At 33.9% G+C, this 15133-nt stretch overlaps 1 non-coding gene across 1 annotated transcript; it reads right to left on the reverse strand.

Annotated features, from left to right (window-relative positions):
* Window positions 1–478: 478 nt before the first annotated feature.
* On the reverse strand, window positions 479–585 carry LOC136221012 (small nucleolar RNA R71). The gene has a single exon (XR_010684805.1). It is a non-coding gene; the product is annotated as a small nucleolar RNA R71 (small nucleolar RNA).
* Between the last annotated feature and the right edge of the window lie 14548 nt (window positions 586–15133).

Below are 15133 nucleotides of genomic sequence, written 5' to 3' on the forward strand. Positions count from 1 at the left end.
TGAAAGGACACTTAAGAAGAACAAATACAACAACAAAAACAAAAATAAAAACAAGAACAAAAACAAAACCCCAGTAAAGACAAATACCGAATCTGGTAAAATGGCAGACCCACCAACACTTATGGATTACGCTAGGACAGGTGTGGCCGGTGTGACCAATAGTATCGTTAGACCCAGAATCACCGCAAATCAATTTGAAATTAAGCCAGCGTTGCTTAATATGTTGCAAAATAATGTAACATTTTATGGGTTAACTAACGAAAATCCTAACACCCATTTAACAAATTTCCTTGAAATTTGTGACACTTTTAAAATCCCAGATGTGACTGCAGAAGCAATCAAACTTCGCCATTTTCCTTTCACTTTGAAGCATAGGGCTAAAGAATGGTTAACTTCTATGCCAGCCGCAACTTTTGCCACTTGGGAACAATTAGACCAAGCGTTTTTATCAAAAAAATTTCCTTTAGCAAAAACCGCAAGAGTCATTAAAGAGTTAACATCTTTTTCTCAAAACGATAATGAAACTCTTTATGAGGCTTGGGAACGTTTTAAAGAACTTCAACGTTTATGCCCACACCACCATTTGCCCACTAAACTTTTAATGCAAACATTTTATAATCGACTAAATCCTACAACTAGAGGTTCATTGGACGCTATGTCTGGAGGGTTATTCATGAAGAAAACATCTGCCCAAGCAAGAGAACTTTTGGAGGAAATGGCAATCAACAGCTGTATGTGGCCCGCGGAACGTGGACACGTACCAATAGTGAAACCATCATCCTCAGCAACGTCATCAGTTAAAGGTATAGTGAATCTTGATCCAGTAGCGATGTTGCAAGCCCAATTTTCTGCCTTATCGCACAAAATTGATAGGTTTATGGCACCGTGTGATCCTAATGGTAACCCAATCCAAACGGATGTGGATTACGAAGGTATGAGTGAAATTGAACAGGTAAATTTTGTCCAAGGGCAAAACCAAAATAATAACCCTTATTCCAATACATATAATCCTGGATGGAGAAATCATCCTAACTTTAACTGGAGAGATAATAATAATAATACTAATGCTAATCAAAATCGTACTGCTAATTATCAAAATCAATCAAAAGATACGATTAGCACTTTATCTTCTAAAATCGACAAATTTATTGATGCTATGAGCGGAAAAATAAGTAATCACGACGATGGTTTTAAACGATCGAAAATAAATTCGATCAGCTTATTAAAAACCAATCATCTAGCATCCATAATTTGGAGATTCAAATTGGACAACTCGCTAAATCAATTCCATCCCGCAAAGAGGGAAGCCTTCCAAGCCATACGGAAGAAAATCCGAAAGAGCATGTTAAGGCTATCACTCTTCGTTCAGGGAAAAATTACTTAGGCCCGGAAATGCCCGGAAATTCGACTTTACCTGGAACTGATTTACCAAAGCCCAAAGAAGATACTTTAAAACAAAAAGATGCACCAATTGACTCTAGTACAAAAACTTTTGTACCCAAACCACCTTTTCCACACAAAGTCCGCAATAAGGACTATGACAAACAACTTTTAACATTTTTAGACAAACTTAAAAATTTGCATATTAATTTGACGTTTATGGATGCGATTACGCAAATTCCCAATTATGGTAAATTTCTCAAAGATTTAATATCAAAGAAAATCAGTTGGGAAGGAATTTCGTCCATTTCACTAACTGAAGATTGCAGTTTGATTGTGTCAAGCAATTTGCCCACTAAACTCAAAGATCCCGGATGTTTTACCATTCCGTGTAAATTGGGAGATATTGAATTCCCGACTTGTCTTTGTGATTTAGGAGCAAGCATTAACTTGATGCCATTATCTATTTTTAATAAGTTAGGCTTAGAAGAAGATATCAAACGTACCAATATGATTTTGCAATTAGCGGATCAAACCACTAAAAGACCATACGGTATAATCGAGGATGTTTTAGTTAAAGTTGACAAAGTTATTTTTCCTACCGATTTCGTTATTTTAGATTTTGCTTATGATGTTAATTGTCCGCTAATCTTTGGTAGACCATTCATGAACACGGGACGTGCTCTAGTTGATGTGTCGGAAGGGAAAGTAGTTTTAAGAATAAGAGATGATAAGATTGAGTTTGATATGAATCAAGCGATGAAATATCCTATGGAGGATTTCGCTTGTATGAAACTTGATTTAATTGAAGAATGTGTAAATGACATTGTTCAAAAAGAAGAAATAATAGAACCTATAATGAGTGAGGAACTAGAAGATAAGGACCCAGAACCCTTGATTCGTGAAGATGGACCAGTTCCGCCTTCAATTATAGTTCCACCTAAATTAGAACTTAAAGAATTACCAAGTCATTTGAGGTACGCTTTCTTAGGCGAAGGCAATTCTCTACCTATAATTATCTCTAACAAATTAACACAAGTTCAAGAAGAGAAATTGAAAGAAGTTGTTAGAAATAGGATAGGAAGTATGGGTTGGCAAATTTCTGACTTAAAAGGTATTAATCCGAGTATCGTAATGCACAGAATTCACTTAGAAGAAGATAAGCCACCTAAAGCAGATAGGCAAAGACGCCTAAATCCCAATATGAAGGAAGTAGTAAAAAATGAGATTACTAAACTTCTGGACAATGGAATCATCTACCTTATATCGGATAGTGAATGGGTTAGTCCAATCCATTGCGTACCTAAAAAGGGAGGCATAACAGTTGTAAGGAATGAAGAAGGTGAATTAATACCTACACGAACCACCACTGGTTGGAGAGTTTGTATAGATTATAGAAATCTAAATAAAGCAACTAGGAAATATCATTTTCCTCTTCCTTTCATTGATCAAATGATCGAAAGGATAGCTGGTCATGCTTTCTACTGTTTTCTAGATGGTTACTCCGGATTCTTTCAAATATATATTTACCCGGATGACCAAGATAAAACAACCTTCACATGTCCTTACGGAATATTTGCATATAGGAGAATGCCCTTTGGTCTATGTAACGCACCTGCAACATTTCAACGTTGTATGACTGCGATTTTTAATGATTTCATTGAAGATATCATGGAAGTTTTTATGGACGATTTTTCAGTTTATGGAGATTCTTTTGATTCATGCCTAAAAAACTTGGATAAAGTTTTGTCTAGGTGTGAAGAAACAAATTTGGTATTAAACTGGGAAAAATGTCATTTCATGGTTGACGAAGGAATTGTTTTAGGTCACAAAATATCTGAAAAAGAATTAAAAGTGGATAGAGCAAAAACTTCAGTAATAGAAAAATTATCCCCTCCAACTACTGTTAAGGGAGTAAGATCATTTTTAGGACATGCCGGTTTTTACAGAAGATTTATTAAGAATTTTTCTGTAATTTCCAAACCACTCACTAATCTACTCATGAAAGATTCCACCTTTGATTTTAATGAAGATTGCGTTAAAGCTTTCGAAACATTAAAAACAGCATTAGTCAGTGCACCTATTATTGCTAAACCCGATTGGGATTTACCATTTGAAATTATGTGTGATGCAAGTGATTTAGCTGTCGGATGTGTTTTAGGTCAAAGGAAGGATAAGAAACTTCATGTCATTTATTATGCAAGTCACACACTATCCGGTGCACAATTAAACTACACCACAACTGAGAAAGAAATGTTAGTTTTTGCATGTGATAAGTTTAGGTCATACTTGTTAGGTTCGAAAGTTATTATTTATACTGATCATGCAGCATTAAGATATTTATTTGCTAAAAAGGATGCAAAACCTCGTCTAATTAGATGGGTTTTATTGTTACAAGAATTTGATATAGAAATAAAAGACAAAAAGGAGTAGAAAACCTTATCGCCGATCATCTATCGAGACTTGAAGATGAGAACGGTCCTATAGGTGAAACTAACGGTATACGAGATGATTTCCGTGATGAACATCTCTATCAAATGAAAAGCGTCATGTCACCATGGTATGTAGATATTGCTAATTATCTTGCAGCCAATATTGTTCCGGAAGGATTAAATTTCCAACAAAAGAAGAAATTTTTCTTCGACATTAAACAGTATTTTTGGGAAGATCCTTTTTTGTTCAAGACTTGTGGTGACGGGATAATTAGGAGATGCGTTGTTGAAAATGAATATGAATCCATAATGTCGGAATGCCATTCTAGCTCTTATGGAAGACATAATGGAGCTAACAAGACAGCAACTAGAATATTTGAATGTGGTTTCTTTTGGCCTACGATGTTTAAAGACGTCTGTTCATTTATTACTCGATGTGATAAGTGCCAAAGAACAGGAAATCTAGGAAGGAAAGATGAGATGCCCCTCACAACCATATTAGAAGTTGAAGTCTTCGATATATGGGGAATAGATTTCATGGGACCTTTTCCCCCTTCTTTTGGTAAAACTTGCATATTAGTTGCCGTTGATTATGTTTCAAAGTGGGTTGAAGCAATTGCAACCCCGACGAACGATTCTAAAGTTGTCATTAATTTTCTTGACGATATATTTTGTAGATTTGGTTGTCCAAGAGTCATCATTAGTGATGGCGGTACTCATTTTATAAACCGCAGTTTTGAAACGCTTATGAAAAAATACGGAGTACGCCACCGCGTGTCTACGCCATACCATCCTCAGTCAAATGGTCAGGCGGAGATATCAAATAGAGAACTCAAATGGATTCTAGAGAAAACAGTTTCATCCTCAAGAAAGGATTGGTCTTATAAACTAAATAATACGTTATGGGCATACCGTACTGCATTTAAAACACCAATAGGAATGACTCCATACCGTTTAGTGTATGGGAAGGCATGTCATTTGCCAGTCGAATTAGAACATAAAGCCTATTGGGCTATTAGGGAACTTAACTTTGATTTACGACAAGCAGGTAAGAAACGTTTGCTCGATTTAAATGAGTTAGATGAGTTACGCCATCTATCTTACAAAAATGCAAAGATTTATAAAGAAAAAGTGAAAAAATGGCACGATGCCAAAATTAAAGTCAAACACTTTAATGTTGGGGATAAAGTGCTGTTATTTAATTCACGACTTCGTTTATTTCCAGGAAAACTTAAGTCCAGATGGATAGGACCATATTTAGTCGTCAAAACATTCGATTATGGTTCTTTAGAACTGGAAGGTCCTAACGGAGTTCGTTTTAAAGTTAATGGTAATCGATGTAAAATCTATACGAAAATATTTCACAAATAGGAATTTCGTTCGTAACAAGATTATCTGACGTATAAATCACTCAGTTTTTCGATCACAGTTTATTTTGTTTTATTTCTTTTTATATTTTTGCTCATTTAATTTTTATTTTATTTTATTTTTTTCAAATGCCATTTTTGTGATTAGATGACTTTATGTTATGATTTAAATGCATAAAATATATTTATTTCATGATTTTATATTTGATTTTAGGAAATTAGAGTGAAATTGAAGTTTCAGGCAATTCTCTGCCGAGAATTTGGAATTCTCAGCCGAGAATCCTATTTTTCAGATTTGTCCAAATAGGTTAGGTTTTTTCTGAACTTACCGAGAATAATAAATTCTCTACCGTGAATCAGGAAATGGGTTACGACGCCTGATTTCCGCAAGGAAATCAGCGTGTCGCGACCGAGAATTCTTGTGTCACAGTTTATTCGGTCGCACATTTAGTAGTGTGGTCCGTGACACAGATCTTTATGTTCTTGGAGATATATTCTAGGGAAATGCAGTAGATTCTTCAAAGATTCTGATGGAGGGTCTTGTCGCCGCTTCTCGATCCAAGGATAAAAAGATTGGGTTCAGCAATATAATCTGTGGAATAATTCTTGGTACCAAGGGTACCATTGATGTTCCTTGGAGTGATGATGAATTCTTCCCGACGATAGACTATGAATTTCTCGAGCACGAAGGACTTGTGAAACGTGTCTTTCGCGTAGGGCCTCACTTTCTGTCTGCACCGGAACGTGAGACTTTCGTGCAGTTTCAAATTGATCGTATTAAGGCTAGAAATATCCCGCTTGATAGGGATGAGTATATAGAATAGTTTAGGTTTATAAGTTTTATTTTTGTAAATATTTGTGTATTTTGTGTTATTTAGTTTCATTTTTATTTTGTTTTTATGTTTTGTTTTATTCAATAAAATTTCTATTTCATTTTAGTTCATTTATTAATTTTACAATGGTTAGATATATGTTTGTTCAATTTCTTATATAATCATGGTTAAATCTATATATAATCAATAATGTTGAACAATTCTACTTATTATTTTTTGTTACATGAAGATAAAAAAAATGCTTTAAATAACCTGGCATGATTTTCTTAATTAACACATATATTCACACTTAATCCAATTTCACAAACTTAATTCATTGAGTTTAATACATTAAGTTTTTTTTAATTTATTCAATTAATTAAATTCATATAATTAATATATATTTATATGCACTTATTATGCACTTAATATGATTCTTTTAACTTATATGCATAAATGAACATTTAAGTTTCATTAATTCTTCATAAACCATTTATTTCACTTTAATTCAATTTATTGAGGTTAAACCTTTGGTTTTCCTTGCAATTAATGTCATTTATTTTAGTTTTTAAGTGCAGGGACACTTTATATTAAGTTCAGGAACCATTCCATCAACAAAATTGCACTAACCAAGTCAATCGGCATCCAAAAAGCCAGTTTTGACCAATTCTCTACCGAGAATTAATAATTCTCGGTATGAGCAACAAAAACGGACCGATTTCAGGGCGAAAATTCCCTGAAAGTCGCGGCCGCGGCTTTGCTATTCGCGGTCGCGACACGCGATTTATAGGCCTTTTGATTCCGATTTTTGACACAATTTTTGCCTATTCCTATTCCTATTCCTATTCTACCTATACATCTACCTAATCCCCCTATATAAACCTACTTCTTACACAAACCTCACATCACCTCTATTTTTACCCAATCCCTTACTCCAAACTCTTCCCCATAAACCTACTTTTACTCTTCCCAATTTATTCATTCCAATTTCTATCATCTTTTCCATTCAATCACTTCCAATTACAACTCCCAAACTCATCTTCAAGTTTTACTCTTTCTCTCAACTCCTTTTTCTTCTTCTTCTTCTTCTCAAACCCTAAACACCATTACCATGGTAAGAACTAAGCGTGTTGGTAACAAACCCGCTGTTACGGAAGCTAATCACCTTAGGGTTCAATGTGGAGCTTATTTCGACATCGCTTCGGAGGAGGAAGCCGCTCGTTTCAAACATTTTTCACAAGCCGATCGCCAATTTGTGGACATGCACTTCCTAGACTTCCATTCGGTAAGAGCATTGAATTTCTCTACTAGAATTGATGCTTTTATTGAGGTGTTGGGTTGGCAAGAATTCGTTAATATGCGTTTTCCGCGTATTAATGAATATGTGGTGGAATTTTTGGTCACTTTGACCATGAACAAGAAGAAAACTTCAATCTCTTTTAGGAATAATGGTACCACTTACACCGTTGATTATGAAGCAATGGGAAACATGTTTGGTTTCCCTACTTCTGATTTTTATGATAAGCCTAAAGATTTTGATAATGATGTTGTTTGGCAAACTCTTTCGGACCAAGAGTATTTTAATTCGAAAAACACCTCAAGCAAGTTGATTAAGGACAACTGTGTGTTCTTCTTTCACAAATTTTTGAGTTTCTCCTTGTTTGGGCGTGTTGAGAGTTCAAAGATTCAGGTTCGGGATTTGTATGTTTTGGATAGTTTGTTTAAAGGCTTGAGGATTGATAGCATTGGTATGTTGTTTGATAATTTGTTCCGTGCTTCGAGGGCTACTACCATTCAGGTCCCTCTTTGTAATTTTATCACCGCTATTGTGTTGGGAGCGCGGGGTGAATTGGCGGATTTTGACATGTCCACCTACCGTGGGTATGTTCCACTCTTGGACATTTCGGCTCTTGAGCGGGCTCATTTATTGCTTCCGCAAGGTCCATCCGTCTTTATTTCGTATGTCTCCCGTATTGCCCACCTTCGTGGCACTATGGGTGGTGGCGCTTCAAGTTCTCAATTTGCAGGTACCGAAGGCGGCGGAGAGGCGGATGGAGAGGAGGATGAACCCCAAGCTCAACCACAACCCCAAGCACCTCAAGCGGATGATCCGGTGGATTTGCGGAGGATTTTGAACCAAATCAATTCCAACAATCGTCAAATGAACTTAAGAATTGATGATTTGGTCGAAAACAACATGGTGATGAATGACAACCTCAATCATTATTATCGAAAACAACAATTTTCAATTTTTAATTTTATGTTGAATGTTTCATTTGCTACAATTTCTATCTTTATTATCGTCTGCCTTATTTCGTATTTAATTTTTATGTTTTCTCCATTTTTGCACCAATGAGGATATGGTCCAATTTAAGTGTGGGAGGAGATATACATATATCATTTACACATATACGAATAAAATGCAACGAAGATATTATTTTGCAAAACGAGAAAAAAATGCAACGAATATTATTTTTTTTTATGCAAATGCAACACTAATATATTGCAACACATTTTTCATATGTTCATAAATTAATCATAAGTTAATATGATTATTTGTTTAGGTTATCATTATCGTTAGAAAAAAATATTTCTATACGTATACGGGTAATATTTTTCAAATTTTTCACAAATCTCCGATACGATTTTAAGTAAAATTGTCTCGAGTGAATGTATTTTAATTAAATAAATTCTTTATTTTCAATCTCTATTTTATATCATGAAATTCATGATACAATAAATCTTATTTTAAATTTTCAATTAGGTTTATAGGCATTAAATTGAACTAACAATTTTAGCTCGGTTTGATTTCGTCTTACATTAACACCAATTGAAGTTTTTAAGGAAACTTTAGCCATAATACATGTTGAATTTTAAGTCAATATAGGATGAATGTGTCATCTTTCTTTTTCCCAAGTTACAATTTAATTCATATTAATTAATCAATTAGTTGAATTCTTAACTTTTGACCACGATTGAGACCAACCTTATCACAATCGAGGTATGAAAGGGAAGAAAATTAAGTACCATTTACTTTTGGCCACGGTTGCGACCACCCTTATCACAATCGAGGTATGGAAGGAACGTTTAAACAAAATAAAGCGTGTTTAAGTTTAAAGTAACGATTGCGTCCACCCATGGCATGGTCGGTACCTCTTAAGCAAACACAAAGCAATAAAATACGTATAAAGTTACGATCAAAACCACCCTTATCTCGGACGTAACTAAGCAAATAAATTAATCCTAAGTACTTATTTAAATTTAATATATTTCATATATTAGTTTAGGTTTGGGAAATGAAATTTTGTGCGTTGAAAATGCCTTGAGACGAAAGACTCAATAACATGCGTGCTTATATCGTCCCGAATACTTCAATTCAAAATTGAAAATACAAGACGAATGATATATCGTATTTATACTAAGTTAATTTGATATTTTGCGTATAAATTTGCCATGCGAAGTTAGTCTTTTCGGCTTAACTAATTTAAGAGGTAATACAGAGATATATGTTTTATTTTTATACAGAGATTAGTTAAAGAATAAATTCAGTGAAATTTTGCTCGGGACTAGCAAAAGATTAAGTGTGGAGATTTGTTAAGCCCAAAATATACCTAAAATATTATCAATAATTACATCAATATTGCTACGAATTTATGCTATTTATAATTGTTTAGAAAGCTTTTACTCTCGAATATGTTTCTTTCTTGTAAGGTACATAAATATTTGGTAAAATCCAAATAGGAACGAAAAGAGCTCAAAAACAGAAGAAAAACCCTACAAAATGAGTCAAAGACGACAGAAATTAATAACACCAAATCGAGGACGAGAACAAAAGCCGAAGAAGTGAAAAACGTTCCGTGTCGCGACCGCGGCCCCCAAATTCTCGGTCGCGACACGCGTTCTTCAGCTTCTCCTTCCCTTCGTTCGAAGACCAGTTGATGCTCCCCCATTCTCGGTAGAGAATTAAATATTCTCGATACGAGCAGGAGTCTGTAGAAGCCAAGTTGCACACTTTCGTTTTCGACGAAACGCGTTCGTTCGGGTGGATAAAGACGTCCTTTCATAATGGATACGATCCTTCACAACGGACACGACACTTCAATCAAGACTCTTCAACATCTATAAATAAAGAGTTGATGGAGAGTTGAATATATATAGAAGAAAGAGATTAGTATAGAATTTATGCAGAAATTCCGAGTCAAATGATTCAGAAGTTAGATTTCGATTCTGTAAAAAGCAATATGATGTACACACATTGTTTATTCAATAATAACAAGTTTAGTAGCGTTTAGACATTGTTCCAATTTAGTTTTCATTTTGGTAGTAGACTGACCAAGTCTCTATTACGAAGATTCAACGAGAAGATTGAGTAGAGGATCTGCCCCTGAGCCTGACAAACTCTAACGAAACCCAAGGAAAGGATTGACAACCCGTTCACTTGCAAGTCGTCGAATGTTTCCATGCTCCATGTTCTCTGTAAACTTGTATCAATTTATATTTCATCTAATAAAGTCTGTTCTATTCGATAGATTTTTATGTAGCACTTTGGTAAAGGATCCGAAGTGGATGCTGGTGTTTTCATTAAAACGTATTTAATTCAAAATCTTTACAAGGAAACTTTGTTGAACACTTAGGCAAATTATTATCTCGAAAGAGTTTTAATTTGATTAAGGGCAATTATCCCGGATAGGGTTTTGTCATGTTCAAAGCCTAATAATTAGAGGTTCCGTCATTTATTTCATCTTTATAATTCATACAAAGTTTAAAGTTGTTTTCTTTGCTTAATGCAAACAAATACATTTGTTTACTTTTCTAAAAAGTACTAAACGTTCCTGTCTCGCAAATTCATTCTTAAATCAGAATATTTTCTAACATTTTCATACTCTAATCTAATTCTTATTCTAGCAATTTCAAAACCAAAACCGATTAAACGATTTTCCATATTATAAACCTTAAAAGTAAATTTAACCGATTATAAATAAGTTTGGTTTGAAAAAACGTTCCCTGTGGGATCGATATCTTTTATTACTACAAGCGTATACAGTGCACTTGCGGAAATCGCTCAACAGGTCTATATATTTTTCGGGTTAGTGGAGGCCAATCCTCTACTTGGTGGAGCATTGTGTTGGGTAATGCTATTTTGAAGAAAGACATGGGTAAGATTGTCAATAATGATATTTCTACAAATTTTTAGATGGGTAGTTGGTGATTTTGTCCCCTGGTGCATTATACTTCCCAATTTGTGCCTCATGAGTTGATTAGTTTCTAAGTGAGGGATTTTTGGAACCTTGATGGTGGTTGGTGCTGATATTTTCTTGCTCCCTTACTTGGATTTACAATGCTCTTCTTCGAGAATTTAGATATGAATACTTGATTTTGGCCAGTCAACTCCAATGGAGCTTATACAGTTGCTTTTGGTTATTGTCTTTGGCGAAATGAGGGGACTACCACTTTTGCTGCTGCACCAAACTGCTGGAGCGACTCTAAAGCTTCTTTGGCTAGCGGGGCATGATAACTTGGCCTCTAATGCTAATTTGGACATTTGTTGTGTCCCAGTTTGCATGTGTTACATGACTGCATGCACGCTTAATCCATATAGGATGCTTTCATTCCAAGTAATTTCCTCAATGTTTTTTTACATAGAGCACTAATGTTAGCCGAGTTGCTTTGTTTTCCATTTCTTCTTGGTGGTTATGGAAATCGTGTAATGCTAAAGCTTTCGATAGTTCTAGCTCCTCTCCTAACAAAGTTGATTTCCTCGTCCATTTTGCTTAAGAATGCATGACTGCTTTTGATGTTGGGGAAGTGAGGCTCTTTAGAAATATATATGTCTGGATTTACTAGACTCCTTTGATTAATGGATGGATAAAATTGAATATGGATGATTCGTCGAAAGGCGAATTGGTTAGGGGTTGTTGTTAATATAGACATTTGCAAATGCTCTTTTAGCAAAAGTATTGGGGCTCTAAGCTCAAATTGGTTTGGAGTCAGATCTTGCTTTAAAAAGTTCCAAAACTTAACACATAATATTAAAATATAATATTTTCTTTTTTTAATCATTCAAATCACTTTTAACAATATTTGTTAAAAAAATACTCCAATAGTAAGTAACTTTAAAAGTTAACACAATGGTCTCACAAATTATTACTTTATATATAATTTATTTTAATTACAAATATTGTCAAAAATGTGCACCAACAATAATAAGTAAATCATTTTTTTATATTAAAAAAAGTTTGACAACCTTAAAGGAAGGTTGCCAAGAAGTCTTGTTAGAAAAAATGAAGCAACCACCCTTAATCCAATATATGACACCTTTTAAAAGTTGATAAAACAATTGCCACATCACCAAACACTCTTCTAAACACCATGCTCTTATAAAAATATGAGTATGGAAATGGACCATTAAGTTGTCATTGGCTTTATGCTTAGACCCATGTATATTTCTCATCTTTTTTGCCTCGATTGTCAAAAAGAGCCTTTATTTAAAGGATACGGATTGGGAAATTAGTTTCACTTATATTTAACGAGAAAGAAGTCAAGTTGTTGATTGGATGAAGAGATACACATGATCAATTCATTTGGGCCATCACAAGTGTAATATGCCTTTTGGAGGCATCTAAGATATCCTTTTTGAAGATAATTATGGTTCTCATTTCATTCGAGTTGTGTATGCTTAGTAGACCTGGGCATGGGCCGGGGAGCCCGCCCAGGCCCGTTTAGCCGGGCTTGGACAGTTAAAAATGCTGCCAGGCCCGGCCCGACCCAAACCCGAATAAATCCGTCAAAAACTGGACGGGCTTGGGCTTTATGAATTTTTCATCGGCCCGTCCCGGCCCGATATACTATATATATATAAATTATAATATATAAATATAAATTATAATATATTTTTATAAATATAAATACAAACTTTATTTGCTGTTTCTCAAAAAAAGAAAAAAAAATTGCTGTGCTATTTGTATAAATTATAATATATATTTATAATATATAAATATAAATTATAATATATAAATATAAATATAAATTATAATATATTTTTTAATATACATATGGGCTTAAACGGACGAGCTTGTGATTCATATTTTAGGCCCGAGCCCAGCCCGAGCTCGAGCCTGACTAAATTTCTTACGGGCTGGGCTTGGGCTCGTCAGGCTTTATTAAAAGCCCGACAGACCCGACCCGAACCCGGTCCATGCTCAGGTCTAGTGCTTAGCTTTTTTCTGTTTTATTTTCGGGGCTTGTAATTTTTTTCTCTAAAAAAAAACTATATAATTATTTAGAAAAAGTATAAAAATAAACTATATGATTTGATCAATTTACAAAGGTAGTTTCATGATTTAAAAGTTTATAAATTTGAATTTGTGCTTCAAATATTATGTAAAAAATTGTTGTTGCAGATTATTTATCACTAAAAGGAATGATTTAGATCATTTAAAAAAACGTTTACAAATTAACTAAAATACAAGTATTATTGGAAAAAAATTTGACTAAAAAATCTTTTAAGTTTTAACTACAACCTTCACAAATCACTACCCCTATTATCTTTATACATTGGTCAAACAATAAATTTTATTTCTGTAAGTTTCTCGAATTTTTTTTGAAAAATTCTCCAATTATTTTTAAAACAAAAATTACAACAATATAATGATTTTTTTTATAAAGTACCGATGTATTAATATAATCTATATTATATATATAAAGTGTGGAACAAAAGTAACACTTGTCACAGAGACAGAGCATCTACTAATCCATGTGGCACAATATAAAAACAGATGTTGATGTGTCATTCTCTCCTTAACTCATTTTTAAATTGTTAAAAAAATTCAAAAAAACAATCGTGATAAAAAATTCAAAAAAAACAATCGTGATATAAATTCAGTCTCAGAAGCAATTCAGGGATTCAATCTTCACATCTATCTGTTAAGTAGTTCAAGTAGAGATAAACTCAAATCCTTCTCCACTAATTCAGCTTCAAAGACACCCTAATAAACTCAACTCCTTCCCAGCTTCAAAGATAATCATATTGGTGAACATGAACTTTTTATCTATCGATCTCTCTTTTCTTACCCATCACAACCAGTCGGCTGCTGCTCTTCATCCGTTCGTCCTCCATTCTTATTATCGATCTCTATTTTCTCACCCACCCTAACCTATCGGCGGCTGCTCTTCATCTGTTCGTCCTCCATCATAACGAGAAGAACCTATTGGCAGCTGCTCTTCATCTGTTCGTCCTCCATCATAACGAGAAGAACTTTTTATCACTATATAGCAATTTGGAAGCTGTTGTAATTGATACTTTTGTTCAACGGGTATTACTGTAAAATTGAAGTTTCGAATGTTCTATTGTGGATGACGGTGACAGACTGCTGTTATGGGACTTATTTTAAGCATTTTTTTTAAAACTATGGACATTGTTTCAAATCATTTTTTTTCTTCAGGTAAACATCTACATGATCACTTTGGGGGATTTTTGGAGTTGAGACCTTTACCTCCATCGAAGGTCATTTGCTGACAGATTTAAGTGTTATTTGGTTTTCCATTTAATTGGATTGTATGAAACATAATAATTGAACTGTGTACTTTAAAAAAAACATTGAACTATGGTTGCATAATAATTGGATTAATAATGATTTGTTTGATATGGCTTACGTTTGCCTGTTTAGTTGCGATAATTTCATGTAGTTATCTATTTCACAAGATAAGAGTAAAAGGAATATGTAAATTATTCAATTACTTCAAAAAAATCCTTTAAACATGCAAAAGTGCTTCTAAGAATACTGTTAGTACGAATTCCACTTTCATAAATACTTTGTGTATTTATCTCTTAGTCTACAGCTTATCCTGTTTTACTTCAATTAGGATTCTATTATGATAGAAATATAAAAGGATTAGGTTTGGTAATTGTATTTATATAACTCTAATCCTTGAGATCAATATACCATATACTTTACATTAAACTCTCTGAATCTACATGGTACTAACAGATACAACTATTCGTATTTATGAACAATACAATATTGCAGTCAGTTTTGGTCAGATACTTTCTCTTCTGTTTCTCTTAGTCAATTTTAAATATAAACAAACCTCTATAATATTTCACCGAATTTATAAATATTAATCTCAAATTTTATTACTAAAT

This window comes from Euphorbia lathyris, chromosome 2 (assembly GCF_963576675.1).
Source record: "Euphorbia lathyris chromosome 2, ddEupLath1.1, whole genome shotgun sequence".
NCBI classification, from domain to species: Eukaryota; Viridiplantae; Streptophyta; class Magnoliopsida; order Malpighiales; family Euphorbiaceae; genus Euphorbia; species Euphorbia lathyris.